This window comes from Malus domestica, chromosome 04 (assembly GCF_042453785.1).
Source record: "Malus domestica chromosome 04, GDT2T_hap1".
Lineage (NCBI taxonomy): Eukaryota > Viridiplantae > Streptophyta > Magnoliopsida > Rosales > Rosaceae > Malus > Malus domestica.
This window is the reverse complement of record NC_091664.1, coordinates 14,456,402-14,465,555: the sequence shown is the minus strand read 5'-3', so window position 1 is coordinate 14,465,555 and position 9,154 is coordinate 14,456,402. Positions and strand designations below refer to the sequence as shown.

Below are 9,154 nucleotides of genomic sequence, written 5' to 3'. Positions count from 1 at the left end.
AGATTAACGAGACCTTTCTCTTATGTTCATTCCTAAAACGTTCGTAGCCATAGGATTGCCAATTGGGCATTGACAATCCACTAAGGTTAGTATGTGTTATGTCAACTCAAGCGTGAGTATGACTAGTCTCAAGTCATTTAGTGTTGGACACTAAGACAAACACATAGGTACTTGAAAGAGTAATCGAGTACATTGAACAACGATCAAAAGAGAGTTCGAACATACATGTCATGTAAGAACTCATAAGTTGCAATATGCAAAGTAGTCCTTTGACCTGAGGCATCGTAGATGTCTAATGGTTAGGTCCTTGATCTTTGATCATGTCAAAGGCATTCCATCGAGAGTGTCCAAGGCATTGTTGGGGTTAAGCTATCTAGTCATGTAGGCATATTGACACACCCTAACCCGAAGACTAGGACGTGCTGGCCGTCACGTGAGCGTGACGTAACCATAACGCAAGCGGAAACGATTTAAAAAAAAAAAAAAAATACGAGTCAACGAAAACCACTAATTGCAGTTATTTACAACCTAGCATTCTATGTGCATAAGAGTGTACTAAACACACATAAACAGAGCATAAGCGTCTAGGTGCAGTCAAGTAGGACCATAACTATTTTACAACACCCTCGGGTGAATCCTACATTTATTTAGTCTGTCAGAACGCCGAAGCAGTCCTCGTAGGCCACCAACGCCTCAACTAACAACTAGAACCTGGAGGGGCGAAAAACAGAAAACGTGAGTGGGCGAAAATCAAGCTTTTCCAAATCATTTCATAAATCCACATTTATAACCCCTTTTTGGAAAACCTGTATACTTTCCCAGAAAAATAGTATATAGCATATATATCTCAACTGTCTCAATCATCAATCTTATAACAGATTCAATAAAGAATGTACCATGCCAATTTCAACAGTGTAGTATGAATGCATTAACATAATATAATCAGGTAAAAGAAATAATCAATCGGAGGCCCTCTAATAGCCCTGAACGATTGAACCTAGAGCTCAACATCTATCAATCTCACTCTCTGCCGGAGTCACTCCGCGTGACCTGTCCGGCCTTCTGCACATAAGTCGGAACCACCTAATGTAGTCTGAACGACTCATGGTAATATTCGCTCTAGTGCTTCTCTCATCAATCATCTGTATACAATAACCTAAGGTCACCCACCAGTCATAATCTCACTAACACTCTACGACTGGCCCGTCGTACCCACTCCGCGTGGACTGTACGACCAGCATCTACTTGGATCCAAGGCGAGCGTGCGATGCGGTGAATACTATAAGCACTAAACCATGGTGCAGGATATGAGCTCAATATATCATCATCCTCAACATAACAGTAATTAAATACTTACCTGTGCGTCCACAGCACCATCACACATATATGCATCATACGACAGTTCATAATATCCATAACATTCTATGCATGGCAATCACATCATATTTCATTTCATTTCAATATATTTTTCATTTAAATTTGATTTCTGGGGAAATCGAGTATATAGGTATATATATAGAAAGCAATGCCCACTCACTGGTATGTCGCCGGGTCGTAACCCCCTTGACGCCCCTGGATGTGCTCGTCCTCGTTAAATGTTCCACCTAGAAGTGAAATAACTTAAAACAATCATTTAACGCACATTTAACGCACCTAAACCAACTAGGTAATAAATTCTTCATACGATGCTCAAATTAGGTATATGAATATACCACAGTGACCTACACAACCTCAGGATCATCCCCATAATTTTAAAATAATTTTTGGATGCTCCACGCGCCCCCACGCGCCTGACGTGGCACGGACCTACGCGCGGCCCACGCGCGGCCACGTGCCAGGCACACTGACGGCTACAGTGAACGGCGTTAGGAATATTCCCGGAATATTCCGTTAAAAACTAACGGTTTCCGTTAAAGTTAACTAACGGCGTCGGAATATTCCGTCAAACTTGACGGAAGATTCCCTGTCTTCTCCGGCGAGTCGCCGGTCGCCGGCGACTGTTCGCCGGTTTCTGGAAAAATTTCAAATCCACTATTCTCCTTCGTTTTTCAACCAATTTCTTCGCATTTTATACCAAAATGAAGCATTTAACATGTACTAACACGTTGGAAGGGTTTTAAGGCCTAAAAACAACAAGATCAAACCTTTCAAAATTCTTCAATTTCGGCCAAACTCGAACCCGACGATCCCGACGTCCATTTTGTTCAAACGAGGCACTCCGAGCCTCCTTGGAACTTCCTAAGACTCGTGGTGATCTTTGTTTAACCTAAAACACAACCAAAATTAAGTTCGTGAACAGTGTCAATTCACGGGGTGTTTTGAAACTAGGATTCTCGAAATAGAACTTACCTAAAACTGGTATTCCCGTGCTCGTGAGGTCCTAAGGAGTGTCGTGGTGATCTTAGATCGGACGTTGGTGTAGGATTGTGATTGTTCTTGGTGTTTGTCCGAGAGCTTGAGAGAGTTCGAGAGTAAGAGAGAGAGAGTGATACTGAAATGAAGAAAGAGAGAGAGAGTGAAGGGAGATGAGAGAGAGACATCCCACGGGTTTTGGGGAGGGATTTAGGGGGTAGGACCCCACCCTAAGTCCAAACACAAATTAAATTAACACATACTAATATAATTCTAACCCTAGTTTAGGATCTTAGTGTAAAACAAATACCAAATTTACGCACCTTAATCCCGTTTAAGGGCGTTTTAGTAATTTCACGTCCTCGGTATTTAGTAACTCTGGGACGGGCTGTGACAATCTCCCCTCCTTATAGAATTTCGTCCCCGAAATTCCAATCACTAACCAGAACATCAAAAGTCATAGAATAATCTCGGATACATATCTCTCATCCGATCTTCTGTCTCCCAAGTAGCTTCTTCAGCTGAATGGTTTCTCCACAATACTTTCACCAAGCTCACGGTCTTATTCCTCAAGGTCTTATCTTTCCAATCCAGTATAGTCACTGGTTCCTCATCATACGTCAAGTCCGGATTAATTTCCAATGGTTGAGAAGGAATCACATGTGAAGGATCTGAAACATAATGCCGAAGCATCGAGACATGGAACACATTATGTACCTTAGACAACTCTGGAGGTAGCTCCAACCTGTAAGCAACTTCACCAATCCTCTCAGTGATCTCATAAGGTCCAATGTACCTGGGACTTAGCTTTCCTTTCTTTCCAAAACGAACCACACCTCTCCAAGGCGATAATTTCAGAAAAACATAGTCGCCCACATTATACATTCTGTCCGTGGTATGACGATCCGCTAGGCTCTTTTGTCTATCCTGGGCCACTTTCAGGTTAGACTTAATTACCTGAATATTCTGAGTAGTCTCATCCACAATCTCTGGGCCCTCAAGTATTCTTTCACCAACCTCTGACCAACATAATGGCGTACGGCAAGCTTTACCATAAAGTGCTTCAAATGGAGACATTCCAATACTCGAATGAAAACTATTATTGTAGGCAAACTCCATCAAATCCAAGCGATCATGCCAAGAATCACCAAATTGCATCACAGAGGATCTCAACATATCCTCGAGTGTCTGAATAGTTCTCTCTGACTGACCATCTGTCTGTGGATGATAAGCTGTACTGTAAAGCAATCTAGTACCTAAAGCTTCTTGAAAAGCTATCCAAAACTTAGAAGTAAATCTTGGATCTCGATCAGAAATAATATTCACTGGGACACCATGATACTTTACAACCTTTGATATGAATAACTGAGCCAACTTATTTAAAGAGTACTTCTCCCTTACTGGAATAAAATGTGCTGATTTGGTAAGTCGATCTACAACCACCCAAATGCCATCAAAACCATTTTGTGTACGTGGCAACTTATACACAAAATCCATCGTTATATTCTCCCATTTCCACTGGGGAACGGGAAGTGGTTGCAATCTCCCAAACGGCTTCTTTCTTTCAGCCTTAACCTGCTGGCAAACAATACACCTACTCACATACTCCGCAATCTCTCTCTTCATACCCGGCCAATAGTAGAATGGTCGAATGGTATGATACATTTTAGTTCCTCCTGGGTGCATAGCATAAGCCGAACAATGTGCTTCATCCAAGATTTCTTTCTTCAGTTCCTCATTATTAGGCACATACATCCTGTTCTCTTGCATAAGCATACTATCAGATTCTCGGATCTTGAGATCTTTCTTCTTCCCTTCCTTTCTTAAACTGATCAATTCTTGAATTTCTTCATCCAACGATTGAGCTGTAAGTACCCGATCAATTAAAATTGGCTTGACTTGAAAATTGGCAAGAAAAGCTTCACTTTGCTCTTCCCATTCTAACTCTACTCCAGTAGATCTCAACTCTGCCAGAAGAGGAACACGACTGGCATACAAAGCATTAAGTCGCCCTTGAGGCTTCCTACTCAGAGCATCAGCTACCACATTTGCACGACCCGGATGGTACTCAATCGTGCAATCATAATCACTTAACAATTCCAACCATCTTCTCTGACGAAGATTAAGATCATGCTGAGTGAAAAGGTACTTAAGGCTTTTATGATCTGTAAAGATCTTACATTTCTCGCCATAGAGATAATGTCTCCAGATCTTCAAAGCAAACACAATAGCTGCTAACTCAAGATCGTGAGTCGGATAGTTTCTTTCATGAGTCTTCAACTGCCTAGAAGCATAGGCAATCACTCTACTATGCTGCATCAAAACACAACCCAAACCATTCAAAGAAGCATCACTATAGATCTCGAAGTTACCATCATCATCAGAAAGTACTAACACAGGTGCATGAGTAAGGCAATACTTCAACTGCTGGAAACTTTGCTCACAACTTTCATCCCACTCAAACTTAACATCCTTCCTGGTTAACTTCGTTAATGGCAAGGCAATCATAGAAAAGTCTTGAACAAACCGTCTATAATAACCTGCCAAACCAAGAAAACTCCGCACCTCAGTGACCGTTCGAGGTTGTTCCCAATTTTCCACTGCTGCTATCTTTTGAGGATCCACTTGAATTCCCTGAGCTGATACCACATGTCCCAAAAATGCCACTTGATCCAGCCAAAATTCACATTTACTAAATTTGGCATATAATCGGTGTTCCCTCAATTTCCTTAACACCAAGTTAAGATGTCGAATATGGTCTGATTTCGACTTAGAATATACCAGGATGTCATCAATAAAAACAATGACAAATCTGTCAAGATATTCCTGGAATACTTCATTCATCAATTTCATGAAAGCTGCAGGAGCGTTCGTTAATCCAAATGGCATCACCAAAAACTCATAATGCCCATAACGAGTCCTGAAAGCTGTTTTATGAACATCCTCATCTTTAATCTTTAATTGATAATACCCAGACCTCAAATCGATCTTAGAAAACACACAGGCACCTTTGAGCTGATCAAACAAATCATCTATACGAGGCAAGGGATAACGGTTTTTAATCGTCACCCGATTCAATTGCCTGTAATCAATGCACAATCTCAAAGTTCCATCTTTCTTTCTTACAAACAACACCGGAGCTCCCCAAGGTGAAGAACTAGGCTGAATAAAACCTTTATCAATTAACTCTTGCAATTGAATTTTCAACTCTCTTAATTCCGATGGTGCCATTCTATAAGGAGTCAAAGAGATAGGGTTCGTACCTGGAAGCAAATCAATCGAAAATTCCACATCTCTATCTGGAGGCAACCCAGGTAAATCATCTGGAAATACATCAGGATAGTGTCTGACTACTCCGACTTCCTCCACACTACCGGAATCAACATCATTTAACACCACATGTGCCAAGTATCCCTGACAACCCTTGGATAACAACTTCTTTGCCCTTATGGCTGAAATAACACCATGCCTCACCCCATTTCTTTCACCCACAAATGTAACCTCGGGTAGTCCAGGACGAAGAAAAGTAACTGATTTCCCGTAACAATCTATATGGGCGCGATTATAATGCAACCAATCCGCCCCTAAAATCACATCAAAATCCACGATGTCTAACGGGATAAGATTAGCAGGCATAATGACATTATCTACCATCACTGGACACCCAGAGTAAAAACTATCAACATAACATTTATCCCCTCTAGGCATAGCAAACTCTAAATCAAACCCTAGAGGTGAAGGATGAGGTTGCGTTATTTGAGCAAATGTATGAGAAATCACAGAGTGTGTAGCACCACAATCAATCAAGACTCTAGCAAAATGACCAAGAACATTCAACGTACCCATAATCAAGTCTGGATGGTTCTGAGCATCTTGCAGCGAGATGTGGTTAACACGTCCCTGAGCTGGCTGTCGTCCTCCACGACCTCTGCCATTCTGGTTACCTCGTCCCTGATGAGTACGTCCTTGACCTGCCTGGGCAGGCGGCCTAAACGACCCTGCACTACTAGCAGCAACTCCGCTCTGTTGGGGCTGACCCCCCTGATACCACTGAGATCCGCTAGCTGGCATAGACGGATATGAAGTATAACCTCCTTGATCCTGAGAATATCCACTCTGAAAATAAGGATCCTGGGAATAGTGATACTGTCCCGGAGCATAAGGAGCAGCATCACCCTGATAGTGATAAGCACCACCACGACCACCCTGGCCATAACTGCCTGAATTAAAGTTCTGTTGAGTCGGTGCTGGTGTTGGCCTAACAGGCTGCTGGGGCCTCTGCTGATTCTGGGGACAATACATAGCTCTATGTCCTGTCTGACCACATGTAAAGCATGCACCACTGCTTCTCCTACATTCCCCATAATGTCGGAAATTACAACGGCGACATAACGGAGAACCTGAACTACCAGTACCACCAAAGCCTCTCTGACCAGAAAATCTAGGTCCATTACCAAACCTACCACCTCCTCTCCTCGGACCTGTGGCACTAAATCCACCACTGGAAGAACTCGAACTCATTCCACTCTTCTTAAAATTCTGCATCTGACGAGGTCCTGGAATGGAAACACCTTTACCTTTCTCATTTTTCTTCTGACCATTACCCTTATCCTCTTCATCCTCACTGTCCGGAAGATTATCAGAGTCTTCCATCCGGACCAGAATCTCAAAATACTCATGATAATCGGCACAGGGAAGTGCATTGGCAAACGTTCTGTACTTCTTCTTAGATCCTAACTTGAAACGACGAAGCATTTCTGCTTGATTACCCGCTAAATCAGAATCATAACGGGATAAATCAGTAAACTTCCTGTAGTACTCATGTGCAGACATATTCCTCTGCTTCAGACTGGTGAATTCCTGTTTCTTGCGATCTATATATTCCGGAGGAACAAATCTCTTCATAAAATTTTCCTTAAATACCTCCCATTCGGCTGCCCTTTCAGGTGCCATGTGCCTCGACTGATTTATCCACCACGCAGCTGGCTCACGGCCCAAAAACCAGGTGGTGGTCTCCACCCATCTATTAGCTGGCAGGTTTCCCTGACTTTGCATCACTTGAAAGGTCTGCTCAATTCGATCCAACCACTTTTCTGCCCCTTCATAACCTTCATTTCCCTCAAAAGTTTCCAGTTTCAGATTATACATCGTCTCTACGGGCGTTCTCTGAGGAGGACGGATATTAGCCTGAAAAGCTTGAGCCATTGCTGCCCCTAGCTGAGTTATATCGGGGAAATTAGGCTCAGCAGCACGGCGAGGATCTCTACGAGGCGGCATAATTCTGACAGAAAACATAACAAAATCAATAGAAGAACTCATTAGTTATACAGGACTGCAACCTATGCTCTGATACCAAACTGACACACCCTAACCCGAAGACTAGGACGTGCTGGCCGTCACGTGAGCGTGACGTAACCATAACGCAAGCGGAAACGATTTAAAAAAAAAAAAAAAAATACGAGTCAACGAAAACCACTAATTGCAGTTATTTACAACCTAGCATTCTATGTGCATAAGAGTGTACTAAACACACATAAACAGAGCATAAGCGTCTAGGTGCAGTCAAGTAGGACCATAACTATTTTACAACACCCTCGGGTGAATCCTACATTTATTTAGTCTGTCAGAACGCCGAAGCAGTCCTCGTAGGCCACCAACGCCTCAACTAACAACTAGAACCTGGAGGGGCGAAAAACAGAAAACGTGAGTGGGCGAAAATCAAGCTTTTCCAAATCATTTCATAAATCCACATTTATAACCCCTTTTTGGAAAACCTGTATACTTTCCCAGAAAAATAGTATATAGCATATATATCTCAACTGTCTCAATCATCAATCTTATAACAGATTCAATAAAGAATGTACCATGCCAATTTCAACAGTGTAGTATGAATGCATTAACATAATATAATCAGGTAAAAGAAATAATCAATCGGAGGCCCTCTAATAGCCCTGAACGATTGAACCTAGAGCTCAACATCTATCAATCTCACTCTCTGCCGGAGTCACTCCGCGTGACCTGTCCGGCCTTCTGCACATAAGTCGGAACCACCTAATGTAGTCTGAACGACTCATGGTAATATTCGCTCTAGTGCTTCTCTCATCAATCATCTGTATACAATAACCTAAGGTCACCCACCAGTCATAATCTCACTAACACTCTACGACTGGCCCGTCGTACCCACTCCGCGTGGACTGTACGACCAGCATCTACTTGGATCCAAGGCGAGCGTGCGATGCGGTGAATACTATAAGCACTAAACCATGGTGCAGGATATGAGCTCAATATATCATCATCCTCAACATAACAGTAATTAAATACTTACCTGTGCGTCCACAGCACCATCACACATATATGCATCATACGACAGTTCATAATATCCATAACATTCTATGCATGGCAATCACATCATATTTCATTTCATTTCAATATATTTTTCATTTAAATTTGATTTCTGGGGAAATCGAGTATATAGGTATATATATAGAAAGCAATGCCCACTCACTGGTATGTCGCCGGGTCGTAACCCCCTTGACGCCCCTGGATGTGCTCGTCCTCGTTAAATGTTCCACCTAGAAGTGAAATAACTTAAAACAATCATTTAACGCACATTTAACGCACCTAAACCAACTAGGTAATAAATTCTTCATACGATGCTCAAATTAGGTATATGAATATACCACAGTGACCTACACAACCTCAGGATCATCCCCATAATTTTAAAATAATTTTTGGATGCTCCACGCGCCCCCACGCGCCTGACGTGGCACGGACCTACGCGCGGCCCACGCGCGGCCACGTG

At 42.4% G+C, this 9,154-nt stretch overlaps 2 long non-coding RNA genes across 2 annotated transcripts; both read right to left on the bottom strand.

The window, feature by feature from the left end:
- Positions 1–488: 488 nt before the first annotated feature.
- Positions 489–1,606, bottom strand: LOC139195152 (uncharacterized). The gene is made up of 2 exons (XR_011579786.1): positions 1,538–1,606; positions 489–711 (listed from the first exon to the last, which is right to left on the bottom strand). It is a non-coding gene; the product is annotated as an uncharacterized lncRNA (long non-coding RNA).
- A 6,202-nt stretch (positions 1,607–7,808) lies between these two features.
- Positions 7,809–8,926, bottom strand: LOC139195151 (uncharacterized). The gene is made up of 2 exons (XR_011579785.1): positions 8,858–8,926; positions 7,809–8,031 (listed from the first exon to the last, which is right to left on the bottom strand). It is a non-coding gene; the product is annotated as an uncharacterized lncRNA (long non-coding RNA).
- Positions 8,927–9,154: the final 228 nt, after the last annotated feature.